The sequence below is a fragment of the Chiloscyllium plagiosum genome, chromosome 17 (genome assembly GCF_004010195.1).
Source record: "Chiloscyllium plagiosum isolate BGI_BamShark_2017 chromosome 17, ASM401019v2, whole genome shotgun sequence".
In the NCBI taxonomy this organism is placed as follows: domain Eukaryota; kingdom Metazoa; phylum Chordata; class Chondrichthyes; order Orectolobiformes; family Hemiscylliidae; genus Chiloscyllium; species Chiloscyllium plagiosum.
In genome coordinates this window covers 8,863,524-8,878,733 of record NC_057726.1, presented here as the reverse complement: position 1 = coordinate 8,878,733, position 15,210 = coordinate 8,863,524, and positions in this window count along the sequence as shown.

The following is a 15,210-nucleotide window of genomic DNA, read 5'->3' as shown; positions in this document are numbered from 1 at the left end:
CAGATGACAAGCAACATGAGTTCGACTGGGACAACACTACTATTATAGGACAAGCCAAACAGAGAACAGCCAGGGAATTCCTAGAGGCATGGCATTCATCCACAGATTCAATCAATAAGCACATCGATCTGGACCTAATATACCGACTACTGCAACGGACAGCTGGAACTGACAACCGGAAGCGGCAGATTCAAACCACTACAAATGTCGGAGGAAAGATCAAAGAAGCGCTTCACAGGAGGCTCCCAAGCACTGAGGATGTCACCTAGACAGGGGATGAAACATCTGCAACACAAATTCCCGGCTCGGCGAACAGAACCACATACAACTTTATATTTTCACTTGTGTGCATGGAGAGTTGTGGATTCTCAGTGTTACAACATTGGACAAGCCCTCCTACTTAATGTAAAACCAGCAACACAGAAAAGATTTACCCCATGCTGTAATCTGTAAAGGTTCGAGTGGCCAAGAAGTATTTAAAGTAAAAATTAACAACTTTATTTCCTAAAGTAAAACAAAGAATAATTAATTAACAACTATTTACCATTCCTTTCTCGAACCAATCTGTGACCTTCCCTTCTATTATACTAATCTGCTAAAACTCCCAATTAAGATTTACAAAACAAAACTTAGTATCTCAAAACCAGGCAGCCTTCTGTTCTTCTATTTGGATCTTCCTGTGTCTTCTTTTATTCTATGGATTCTGCTTCACAGGTTACTGATCAAAAAAGGTTCTTTTAAGAAAGCTATTTTTTAGGCAGTCTTTTACCAGCTGGGGATTGGCTCCCAATTGTTCAATTTTTCCCTGGTCTTAGACCCCAGAGCATCGGATTGTGTCACTGGCTTTTAAGATTGTCAATATACTCGAATCAAACTTGATTGGAAATTTTTTGGGGGGATTAATTTAAACTGATTGGATTAATTGAATCTTTTTTTGTTGTTTCCCGGCAATCAGCTACTCCAGTAGCTGGAGCACTTGTTAGATTGTGTTTTACTGAGAACACTTGGTGTTGTCACTGCGAGCTTTTAACTCTCTTAAAGGGTATAGTTCACCCATATCTTCATAACATTAGTGATTTGACATGGTATGTGAAGGGGAAAAGTTTGGTGGGTATGATGAGGCATTAAGTTGGCAAAAGTGTGTATGAGGGGCAAAGGACATGCCTAGAGAGGCATAGGGAGTAAGAAGATTTATGGGAATTGGTCAATAGCATAAGGTGGCAAAGGGGCCACATGGGTTAATGGCAGATGGGTTGAGGTTTTTTGAGTCATGGATTGGCATGTGACATACCCAATGGCAAGGAGTGAGAGGAAGTTGAGTAAGGGTATTGTGAGGACTGAAGGAATTCTTTGGACACAGTGGTTGAATCACAAGACAAGCTTTTCATTCAGGTGACCTTGGAAACTGGGCCTGATGAGCAATATAACCTGCCTTCTCAGCCCTCACCCTCATTAACTTAGGGTTGAAAATGGAGAAAGCTAATGGATGTTTTTAAAATGTTGGGTTTGCAGTGCTATGGTCTCTCCTACACCTGTGTCTCTGACCCTTGATTGAAAATCAGGTCCTAAATGTTTAACAATGGAACCAAGTGAGAGAAGAGATGATGATACAGTGGCAATGTCACCGAATGAGTCATTCAGATGAACTTTCTCCTACTCTGTTGTCGTACGTTCAAATCCTATCATGACTGCTGATAGAATTTCCTGTAAATTAATAAATGTCATCATTTGATCATGATCTTTAATTTATTTATCAAAAGAGGCACGCTACTAAAGTCTGAAACTAGGAGGCACTTACTCAGTGGGTTGTGAACCTTTGGAATGAGATTAGATTGCCTACAGCATGGAAACAGGCCCACACCAACCCTCTGAAGAGTAACGCATCCCCCTACATTTACTCTGACTAATGGACATAAACTATGGGCAATTTAGCATGGCTAGTTTGCCTGACCTGCACATTTTTGGATTATGGGAGGAAATCAGAGCACCCAGACATGGGAAAATGTGCAAACTCTACACAGACAGTGGTCCAGAGGTGGGAATTGAACCCAGGTCCCTTGCACTGTAAGGCAACAGTGCTAACCACCAAGCCACCATGCCAACCTTTAATCAAGCGTGATATAAACCTAATTATTGGCCACGTCGAAGACAGAATTCAATAGATTTCATGAGTGTTCCTTGCATTAAAGGTTATTAGTATAATGGAGGAAAATGGCACAAAGGTAGATAATCACCCACAAATTATTTGCAGGTTTGAGGTAGTCTCAATAAGCCAAATGGCTTGCGCCTACATCTTACATTCTATCTGGTTCACTAGTGGAGCAGTATGGTGGTTAGCACTGCTCCCTGACAGGGACCTGATTCAATTCCCATCTCTGATGACTGTCTGTGTGGAGTTTGCACATTCTCCCTGTGACTGTGTGGGTTTCCTCCCACATCCTACAGATGTGCAGGTTAGGTGAATTGACCATGCTAAATTGCCTGTAGAGTTCAGGTATGTGTAGGTTTGGTGCATTAGTCAGGGGTAAGTGTAGAGGCAATAGGGTAGGGAATGGGTTGCTTTTTGGAGGGTCTGTGTGATCTTGTTGGGCTGAATGGCCTGATTCCACACTTTAAGGATTATATGACTCTAATGATTTTTAAGGATGGAAATCAGCCATCCTTACCTAGTCTGTGCTGAATGTAACTACAGAATAATGTAGTTGACTCACTCTTCTGAAATGGCCAAGCAAGCCATTTGCAAGGGCAATTAGGGATGACTAACAGATGTTGGCTTGCCAGTGATGCCTCATATCCAGAAAATATCCAGGAGAAGGAAAAGATGCAAACAGAGAGAATGTCAGAGAAACTCAACAGGTCTAGCAGTATCCGTGGTGAGAGAGAAACAGAGTTAAAGTTTTGAGTGCTAACCAGCCAGATGACAATCGAGAGGTCATCAAGAAGATGGCATGGTCAATTATGTTGAAGTTTGCAGACATATCAAGAAGGATAACAATGCTGTGAAGACTACGCAGACATTTCACTTTGTAATGTAAATACCAGCAGGTTTTCGGTGTTTATGCTGCTTGAAATAAGATGCTAATTTTTTGTGAATGTCTTCTGGTTGCAGATGAAGCAAAAATTATTATTTCAACACTCAAATTCTGGAATTTACTTTTTGCAATCTAAGCAATCACAATTTTAATGAAATAACATCTACATAAAATCAGTAAACATAAAAATACTGCATAAAAATACTTAAAGCATTGTCTGTTCACAAAATTAATGCTGATAATTGAAAATTGTGTGAGCAGCAACTTTTTGAGGTTTGCACATTACCATAAACCCATATCGCCCCTTTGCCACTTTATGCTCCTTGACCAATTTCCCATAACTCTTCTTATTCCCTATGTCCCTCTACAAATTTCCATGTATACTTCTGCTTATTATAGGAACAAATAGATAAATTAGGAGCCTGTCTAGGCCATTCACCCCTCCTGAGATGGCTCTGTCATTCGATAAAATCATGGTAGATCTCAATATGGCTAAAACTCCACTTTTTTCCATTGGGCAGTCCCAGTCTATGTTTGGAAAGTAAACTCCCCTGCTATTACAACCTTAATATTCTTACAGATATCTGAGGTCTCCTTACATATTTGCTCCTCGAATTGCCACTGATTACTTAGGGGCCTTTCGTACAATCCCATCAGGGTCATCATTCCTTTCTTATTTCTGTTCTTCCGGTATAGCCTCACTGGACAATCTCCACAGTAATATTCTCTCTCGGTACATCTATGGTGTTTTCACTCATCAAAAGTCTCATTCCCCCTCTCCTCTTACCTTCCTTTCTATTCTTCCTATCGCATCTATAGCCCAGAACAATGCTGTCCCTCCCTCAGCCATGCTTTTGTATTAGCTATGATGTCCCAACGTGCCCTGTGTTTATCTGCCTTATCTGTCAGGCGTCTTGTATTGAAATAAATGCAGTTTAATTCAATAGTTTTACATTGTTGTCTGCCTTGTTGATTTAACATGCTCCTTTTAACTTCTGCACCAGCCTTAACCATCTCTCTTTTCTCATGACTGCTTAGGGTCTGACAGCCCCACTGGACTAGTTTGAAGCCTCCCAAGTAACATTAGTGAATCTCCCTGCCAGGATATTGGTTCCCATCCAATTCAAGTGCAACTATTCTCTACTCACTATTCGTACTCTCATGACACCAGGGGTAATCCTGAGATTGCTACCATTGAGGTCCTGCTTTTTAACCTCCTATCTAATTTTTGATATTCACTCTGCAAAACCTCATCTTTTCTCTACCTATGTCATTGGTACCAATGTGTACAATGACCACCAGTTGCTAACGCTCACCTTTGAGAATTTGCTGCAACCACTCGGAGGTATCTTTGAGCATAGTACCAGGGAGGAAATACACCATCCTCAAACCTCACTTGTGGCCATGAAAATCCCTGTCTGTGACCCTGACTAGAGTGTATCCTGTCACAATTGCTAACTAGGGCTTGGCAATACTCTGCTTAACAGCAGAGCCAGTCATGGTGCCAGAGACTTGGCTGCCACTATTTTTCTCTGAGACGCTATCCCAACAGTACCCAAATCGGTATACTTGTTAGAAAGGGGGATAGTCACAGGACAGTCCTGCCCTACTTGCTGTGAGGATGTTGCTCTTTTAACAATGCTGTGCTGTCATTAGCATTTATTTCCAGATAGTTTGTAAAAGCAGCAACTCCGAAAAGGTTGGGTTTAACTACTTAAGAAGGCTTTCAAGTTTTAAAGAAGAAAGAAGACACTTGTACAATGAATGGGGAGTGGCCACTTCTCCCAGCTCAACTTTTCTCTGGTTTGGTTTGGTTTGGCTTTAACAGTCTGTTGTTCACTGAAAGCAGTCAGTTAGTTGTGATGCTGCTAGAACCAAAGAAGCAGGTCCATGCTGATCCTCCCTCTCTCTGACATCTCTCCTGTAAGATCCTGTGTTTGATTTTACCATTTTTTGCAAAGGGGTGTTTGTGTGATTGATGCAGGAATTTGGAACAACATCATTAAGTTGGGATAATCCTTTGGGTTTGAGGATCGGTTAAGTTGTTCTGCACTCTGTTCTCTTTTGTTTATGTTTCATTTAGTAATCTTGTAAATAAATTTAGTAAAACTGAGTGGTTGGGTCAGCTGCATCACTCCTGAAATATCGATATTATACCTACTAAAAAATAACAACTGGCAAAGTTAGGGCCCGAGCTACTTTCCTGAAATGTTCTGAGGGGGTCTGACCTGGTCTATAACACTGCCGACCTGTCCAGGCAGTCACCCACCTACCTGACTACCTGCAGTATGACCACCTCCATGAAGCTACTCTCCGTCACACTCTCTCCCTCCTGTGTACTGTTCAGTGCTTCCAACTGGTCTAAGTGGTCTAAAAGGATAATTCCAACACTTAGCTTAACTCCCAGCATTTGCAAACTCTTGCTGATCATGCTCGAGACTGAAACAGCCTCCTCCTAGGATCTGCTATTGGGCGATGATTCTCAGCTCTGGCTCAGCTTCTCCAGCTCCTGGATTTGACCTTTCAGTGCCAATGGCTCAATGCAACTCCTACTGCCACTTCTCAGACCCCCCCCGCCTTCATAGCCCTTGCTACTCCTCTCTTACAAACCTTGCTGCGTGGTACGCTGGTCGTAGACTGATTGTTAGTCAATAATTTATTGATTTCTCCCTTAAAAAAAAACAGCCACTCTGCCTCTTCTGTCATATAGCACAGAAACAGACCCTTCAGTCCAACCAGTCCATGCTGACCATAATCCCAAACTAAACTAGTCCCACCTGCCTGCTCCTGGCCCATATCCCTCCAAACCTTATCCATTCATGTATCCATCCAAATGTCTTTTAAATGGTATAATTATACCCAAAGGCTCATGACCGAATGAAAAACGATTCCTCATCTCCATCTCAAATTATAATCAAAAGATGAGGGGAGTGAGAAAAGAAGACCATCAACATCAACACCACCCCCACCACCAAGCCAATGGTGGCACTCAATCATCATGTGCAAATCAGGAGTCGCTGAGTGAGTTTCCAAAGTAAGTTACAAGTTATCTACTGAGAGCTGTCAGAAACCCTCTTCAATCTCCTTAAGGCAATCAGCTAAGTTCCAGAAGCTGACAATCATTCATGACTCATCAGCTACAAACAACCTGCCCACTTTAAATGCAGATGTCTTTTTGAGAGTACCGTTAGGCTTTGTGTTTTAAATAGTCACAGTGAATCTGTGTTCACTTCTTAAGGAGGCAGAGTTGGCTTCAGTCAAGCCTCAGATTCCAGTTAACAAGTGAGTGGATGTCCCTTAATCATATCAGGAAGGTCCACAGATTTGATTTCCAGGTTTCAATGGGTTCTTTACTCTCTGGCGAGGCATTGGTTAGGAGTGGCTGTTCTGGAGTTGCTGGATTTTCCAATGATCATCCAGCTTCTTAGGAATCCTGCAGAGCTGAAGACAGAATCATTCTTAATCATGTTTCTGTTGGTGGTGACCCTTGCTGTCCAGCCTCATCGATGAAGAGATTTTTATTATTTGTTCTTCAGCTGGGAGTGGAATTAGTAAGGTCACATTTACTGCCCATTCAGAACATAATATGAACATAAGAAACAGGAGCAGGAATAGGCCGCCTTGGCCCTCGAGACTGCTCCGCCATTCAATAAGATCATGGCTGATCTTCCTCATGGACTTAGCTCCCCTTACCCACCTGCTCGTCATAACCTTTAATTTCTTTACTGCTCAAAAATCTATCTATCTTTGCCTTAAAAACATTCAATGAGGTAGCCTCAACTACTTCACTGGGCAGGGAATTCCACAGATTCACAACCCTTTGGGTGAAGAAGTTCCTCATCAACTCAGTCCTAAACCTGCTCCCCCTTATTTTGAGGCTATGCCCCCAAGTTCTAGTTTCACCTGCCAGTGGAAACAACCTCCCTGCTTCTATCTTATCATTCCCTGTTGCATAGAGAGTGATTGTAGTGGAGGCTTCTCATCATGCTTATGCAGTTCCCATTGTGAATGTTCTCCCACTGAGGTGTTAGCTAAAAGATGTTAGGATTTTGAGCCTGTGATCCTAAAGGAATGCTGATATGTAGGCCCAAGTCAAGCTCATAGACTCAAAGTACAGATGAGACCCTCTAGTTCATCAAGTCTGTACTGCCAAGTGATTGGGCAACTCCAAGAGGAGCATAGAGATGATGGAATTTCTGCAAATTCCTGTTCCTGTCCTGCTCAATGGAAGATGTCAGAAGGACGCAGGGTACTGAAGGCAAGATATTCTTTGCTCATGGCTACAGTATCTCTGTATAGCTATTATGCCCCATGGAGATACATATCAAGGCCAGGCAGGGACACTGATCAAGCTCACTCATTGGTTCCAGATGTTGTTGAACTTCCTGAGTTTTATGGCAATTGGTGATTATTTCACCAAAATAAGAAACTGTTGATGCTGAAGGTCTTATACAGAAACAGAAATACGTTGCAGAAAGTCAACAGGTCTAGCAGCATCTGTGGAGAGAAAGCAGAGTTAAATATTTCGGGTCTAGTGGCCCTTATTCAGAACTAAAAGCCACGAGGAACAGGTTGGTATTTAACCTGATGATGGGGTGAGGGTGAAGGGTAAACAATAGGTGGAGATGTAGCCCAGAGAGAGAGAAAACAGCAGTTGGACAGACAAAGGAATGGGTAAAGGTCACCTGGAAATCAATAGCAGGTAATGGGGACCGTTCATAGCTGACTATGGGATGGTTGTAGTAGCAGACCATGTGATGACAAGGCCTGGTGCGTTGGCATTGCGGCCAGGACATGGGAGAAGGTGAACAGGCCCTAAAATAATTGAACTTGATATTGAGGCTAGAAGGAGTCATAGAATCATAGAGATGTACAGCATGGAAACAGACCCTTCGGTCCAACACATTCATACCGACCAGATATCCCAACCCAATCTAGTCCCACCTGCCAGCACCCAGCCCATATCCCTCCAAACCCTTCCTATTCATATACCCATCCAAATGCCTCTTAAATGCTGCAATTGTACCAGCCTCCACCACATCCTCTGGCAGCTCATTCTGTACATGTACCACCCACTGTGTGAAAAAGTTGCCCCTTAGGTCTCTTTTATATCTTTCCCCTCTCACCCTAAACCAATGCCCTCTAATTCTGGACTCCCCAACCCCAGGGAAAAGACTTTGCCTATTTATCCTATCCATGCCCCTCATAATTTTGTAAACCTCAGCCTCTGATGCTCCAGGAAAAACAGCGCCAGTCTGTTCAGCCTCTCCCTATAGCTCAAATCCTCCAACCCTGGCAACATCCTTGTAAATCTTTTCTGAACCCTTTCAAGTTTCACAACATCTTTCCGATAGGAAGGAGACCAGAATTGCATGCAATATTCCAACAGTGGCCTAACCAATGTCCTGTACAGCTGCAGCATGATCTCCCAACTCCTGTACTCAATACTCTGACCAATAAAGGAAAGTATATCAAACGCCTTCTTCACTATCCTATCTACCTGCGACTCCACTTTCCCAAGTGAGAAATATGATGCTGTTCTTCCAGCTTGTGTTAAGCTTCATTGGAGCACCACAGCAAGCCTGAGACAGAGAGGTTGGCCAGGGAACACAGTGATCTGTTAAAGTTGCAGGCAACAGGAACCTCAGGGTCATTTTTGTGAACACAAAATAGGTAGCCTGCAAAGCGGTCATTAACTGTGTTTTGTCTCCCCTATATCTTCACATTTTGAGCAGCAAATACAGTAGACTGGATTGAATGAAGTTACCAATGCCAAGATAACAATTTCTACCACTTCCAGAAAAACTAGTAGTCTTGACAACATAATAAATACAGGAAAGAAAGAACAGCAAGTAGTATTATCCATTAACGTAATGCTGTTATATATTACAGTGTCATATTTGTAATGCATGTTCACTCATATGCCTGTACCAAAACCTATTGGAAAACATAATTAAAATTACATTTTTTTTTCCAGTTGAAAATATACAACTTGTAAAAATAGAACATGTTGGGGTCAGCATTCAGAGAGATGATGAATAACTCCACTCACAACGCAGACCATAACACACTCATTAAGACATTGCTTGTAGATTTGTCTGGTCAGCTATGCTGGTGAAAATATTTATCATTTGTGCTGTGATCTGTACAATATTACATGCCTAAGCTCCAATGTCTTGGCAATAGTGTATCTCTTCTGGCATTGCTTACAATGAGGCTGGCTTGCAAGTTCAAAGGATAGACTCCCTCGTATTCAGCGCTTGCCTCAGGAAATCCAATTGACATGCTACTGGAAACAACTCAAGTGGCTCCAAACCAAGTTTAGTTGCTCTCAAATAGATGATCATGAGCCAGTCTATTCCCTCATGTGTCCAAAACTCATAAAAAAGAAATAACTAGCATTTATGCAACACTGTTTATGATGTCCCAGAGCACTTTAGAGCTAATGAAGTATTTTTTTCTTAAAATTATGGTTACTGTTGCAATGCAGGGGAATACAGCAACCATTTCATGTATGGCAAGATTCCACAAATACTAAGATTCCAAAGTCATCATGGATCCAGAAAACTCCTCTCTCAGAGAGTCAAAATTGATGGTGAGTTGAACTGAAGGTCACCACACCTCAAGCAAGGAATAAGGTTGAACATTCATGGTAATGTCAGCTAGCGTGGGAACACATGCTACACTGTATTGCAAACCAGATATCCAGCCAACTAAGCTAATTAACATCTTTATTTGCAAATTATAGATTAATAATGACAAGATATTTACTTTTTTATGAATTTGGTGAAGGTATAACCATTGAGAAGGATTCTTCCAGCCCTCCTTCAAAATACTACCATGAAATCCTTTCACACTCAGTATCCATGTAGTGGGCCAATGTGAACTAATACCTCAGAGGACCTCCACTTCATCATTCTACAGGACGATGAGGAAAAAAAAACAATCCGAATTCCAGCCTCCACTTCTGGACTGAGATTCAACTGCTGTACCTTCTGACCTGAAAGCAACAATACTGATATTAACCCTCAGGATCACTGAAATCAACACTGCAATCTTCTGAGTTAAGAAGGAGTACTTAATACAGGTCACTCACTGCTGGTTCACAAAGGAAGTAGGATGGGGCAAGGGATGGTTCTAGTTGCAAGCATACTGCATCAGTATTCATGTACCCTAATACAATTTGCCAGTGGATGAGGTCCAAATGTTGCCCTATTTATAGACCTGATTTAGATGTGGAATGGGTGAGGTGTGATTGGGAGGACTTTGGAATGGCTGATTTGCATTGTTTTGTCAAGACATTAAGTAGTGTGGCACTGTAAAAAGCACAGCAGGTCAGGCAGCATCTGAGGAGCAAAAGAGTCGATGTTTTGGGCTTAACCCTTCCCAAAACAACAACTTTCTTGCTCCCCAGATGCTGCCTGACCTGTTGTGCTTCTTCTGGCACCAGACACTATCATCTCTGACTTCTCCAGCATCTGTAGTCCTCACTATTTCCAAAATATTAAGAAGCTCTATTGTGAGCAAGTTTCATGTGTTGTGATCATATCCGATGATAATACTGGACAAGTCAGATCCCAGAACTGGTCAGATCCCAGAGTGAGAACTGGCTTGATAGATCATAATTTTTTATTTCCTTTTTATTTACCATGGAGTCAGACACTGAATATATTCACAAGAGGCTGCCAACGTACTTTTAGCTAAGACCATAAAAGTTTATTACACAAAGGAAAACGGAAACTATATTATACCACAAAAATACAAATAATAGTGTTAAAAAGTCACCATGGTCTCAGAAAACTCTGCTTTCATCAGAGAGGCACAACTGATTGTGAGTTTACCTCAGGGTTACCAAACCTCAGGCCAGGGATAAAGTTTGGAAGGTTGGTCCTTCAGGGTAACCCCAGTTGGTGTGGGGATTGAATCCACATTGATAAACTATTTGAAACAAACTAATAATAAGTATCAAAAATAACAATTCAACACCCTTATTCTGACTGAAATTTCACACATTCCAAACTAAGCAGAAAGTCAAACCTATTTTCACATCAAAGATCTTTATTCAGCTGGCATGCTGCAGCAGGTTTCTTCTCAGCAAATTTCTATGTTTTATCAATGCTTTTTTCTTTAGTTAATGACACTTCTTGAGACCTGAAAACAAACTGCTAAACCAGCTCACTATTTAATGTGGGGTTCTGTCAACAGTTTTGTAGGAGGTCTCCCTCCTTAACATCTCCACAACCTTCTGTTACCAGCTTCCTTGGAAGCAGCTTAGGATATTTTCCTCTGCCCAGACTACTTGGACTTCTAATAACAGCACCTCTGTTTGTTATGGTTCTCATCTCCCTGGCCCAACCAGAATGAACTTACTTCTCAGCCCCTTTGCGTCCTGGTTGTAAAACACAAGTCAGTAAACTCCATTGTAATCATCTCCCCAAGTGTCTTGTTGTTCATTTATCTGATTTTTACACAGTTTCTTTGAAATGCTAATTTGGTTTTTAAACATATTATTTAAAGTGACTTTTTGATCATCACAGAGCTAAAAACTAAAATTTGTTTGTCCCCCTCACCCCTTTAGAACCCAATTTACAAATGACTGTAACATTCTGTGAACCTTCATTACACATGCTTGAAATATATTCATAGATCAGAGTGGAACTATGTTCAGCAGTCTCATTCCACTATTGAAATTAGTTTTGTCAGATAGTTGCCTAAACATGGCTCTAAGCAAGTTAACTGCAATTTAAATTCCTGAGTGGATTGAGTGCAGAAATCTGTCTTCACAAATTAGCTAACCTTCTATCCAGTTGAGAGGAGGTGCAATAATGTTAAATTTATGTCTGAGTCTTCAGTAGGGAAAGAAAATGAACAGCCATCAGTTCAGAAAGTTACAGGTGCCTCATCTTGACCTTTAATAGTGTGAGGCAAAACTACAAGTTTAGTTCTGATGCATCACTCAGTAATTCATTCATTATCCAGCATCCATTTTGTTATTCAATGCACCTATGTTGCAAGGTGTCTAATAAAATATGGTTTCAATGTTGACTCATTTACTTAATTTGGAACACAGTTTCACTTCAGCTCTGTCAATTATGAAAATATCCTGCCTTACACAATTGGCAATTTAAATGAATATTGAAGCAGGATTCAAATAACAGAGAGACCCATGAGGAAACTCTATGTCCCATTAATGTTGGGTTAAGTATTTGTCTTTGTGTTGTTAAATACACAGTGGATGAACATTACAAATGCTGTCTGTTTTTGCCTACAATACAAATTTTGCATTTTCAGACGTCAAGGACTGGTATAGTGTCAAGGTTTGAAGAAATATTATTTCCAGCTGGCATTGTTTGTTCCAAACCCACAGCCAACTGGAAACGCAATTCTTAACAATGGCATTTGAGGTATTTGAGTTGACATTGAGATACTTCTATATGAGGCTTTGTTTCATCTTAAGCAACCAGCTGTATAGGACATTGGTCAGGCCATTTTTGGAAAAATGTGTGCAATTCTGGTCTCCTTCCTATCAGAAGGATGTTATGAAACTTGAAAGGATTTAGAAAAGATTTACAAGGATTTTGCCAGGACTGGAAGATCTGAGCTATAGGGAGAGGCTGATTAGACTGGGCCTGTTTTCACTGGAGCATCGGAGGCTGACGGTTGACATTATAGAGGTTTATAAAATTATGAGAGGCATGGATAGGATGAATAGACAAGGTATTTTCCCTGGGATGGGGGAGTCCAAAACTACAGGGCATAGTTTTAAGGTGAGAGGGGAATGATTTAAAAGGGACCAAATGGGCAACATTTTCACACAGAGGGTGGAGTGTGCATGGAATGAACTGCCAGATGAAGTGGTGGAGGCTGGTACAATTACAGCATTTAAAAGGCATCTGGATGCATACATGAAAAGGAAGGGTTGAGAGGGATATGGGCCAAGGGCTGGCAAATGGGACCAGATTAGGTTAGTATATCTGGTTGGCATGGACATGTTGGACTGAAGGGTCTGTTTCCGTGCTGTACATCTCTATGATGAACATACCTTAAAAAGTAAACATTGAATTAGAGCTGTTGAGCAGGTCACACCTTGCTGTAGTTCTAACTTCCTCCACTGACGACTATTTGATTTAGAACATCTCCTCCGTTCACACCTGAATACACTTTTTTAAAATTTCAACAGAGTGAATGAAATCAGATGGGAATATTAGGAGTGATACCAGATAAATTCAATGTTCACTCATTTCAATGCTGTAAGCTCCAACGTGTTGCAACAATTTCTTTTGAGGAGTGCAGCTCGGCAGAGAGGTCTTGTGAAAAGTACCTCACCTCTGAGTCAGAAGGTCCGAATTCAAGTTCAGGTCCCCTCCCAGGACGTGGTGCCCAATAAAGGGGAGATCAACAAATTGAGTATTGATTAGCCATCAACATGTAGTAAGAGTGAGGAGATCAATCACCAGAGCACATCGAGTAGGACACAGGGGTCCCTAATTTACAAACGTCCAACTTATAAACGTTTGCACTTCCAAACTCCGATGGGGGTGTAATTTTAACAAACCGACATTTGAACATCTCCTTTATATTGTCCTGCATTGTGTTCCTACCTGTGTACAAATTGACTTGTAAACAGACTCCAGAATGGAGCCTGTTTACAATCTGGGAACTGTCATAATCATAAAACAAATCGAGTGGAGTTGTTTTCTTAACAACAGAGTGTTATCAATGGTGGTGGGAGTAACCCTCAAAAGAGGTACACAAAGGGAAAGGACATGAGGAAAGACTAAGGGAGTGGAAAACTGGAAAGCTCCTTCAGACAGCTTGCAGACAATCTAAGAATTGTAAAATACCTGCATGCTGTGTAAATCTATGTTTCAATAAAGGTGCTATTGAACCAAACCAAAACTCAGAATGGAAATAAGCAGCATAAAATGTTAAAGGAGATAAGGAAAAAAACTGTCCTCTTTTCCATTGCTTTACAGAACCATTGAAGATCTTAAAACACCTAACAAACAGCCAATTAAGTCACTTTTTAAATATAGTCACTTTTATAATGTCGTAACATTTGAAGAATAGTGTTATGAATGTGTTACATTCAGGTCTTGGCAAAATGTGTGTACAACTAGAAGCAACAGATTAAAAAAACATTCTGATGTCTGCAACAAAAGAAGAGGGGTTCAGTAACTTTAGAATATTAGCAACATAATGAGTTCTCTTGAGATCTATAATTCTTCAATTTGTTCCTGTAAAAGTACAAAACCTTATGATGTTCTCATTGTTCCTTGATTCACTGGAACTTACACCTGAATTAAGGTAATAGCATTTCTGATTGGTTAGCAGTTAACAATGATGTGAATATTATTTGAAAGATTGAAATTTCTCTTGGCAATGTTATGGTATGGAGGTTTAATGCTAAATCTTCATGCTGTGTTTCTAACTTGTTTAAAATAAATGGAACAGTACCTAAGTGAAGAAAGACATATGATACAAATGTGGTAAGCACTTACAATATCACTGTCAGTAATTGCAAGCCCACATTTGCTCTGACAAATGTCAACTTTTGGATAAGATCACCAGCTGGGAAAAAGATTCAACTTTTGCAAAAGTATTTCACAACTCCATATCTCACTGAAATTCAAAGAATTACTCAGAATTCACAGCACAGTAGAATATTCGATCCAGCTCAAATTTTCTTCTGCCTTTGCTGAGATGTGGCAGTCTTTGGCTAAGCCATCCTTTAAATGCCCTTCCTTCATTGGCCTGGAGGAGCTGGGGGTGAGTTGCCATCGTGAACAGCCACAGTCCACAGGGTATAGGAACACCCATGGTGCCATTAGGAGCAAGGTGCACGATTTTGATCTGGCAATGGTGAAGGAAATCCATACTTTCTAGTCGCTTTGAAGGAGGCTTGGAGGAAATGATGCTCCCATGGATCTTCAACCCATGTCTTTATGGCTGGTGAAAATGAAAATGAAAATTACCATTGTCTGACACCAAAATTGGAGGTGTAGTGGACAGCAAAGAGGGTTACCTCAGATTACAACAGGATCTGGACCAGATGGGCCAATGGGCTGAGAAGTGGCAGATGGAGTTTAATTCAGATAAATGTGACGTGCTGCATTTTGGGAAAGCAAATCTTAGCAGGACTTATACACTTAATGGTAAGGTCCTAGGGAGTGTTGCT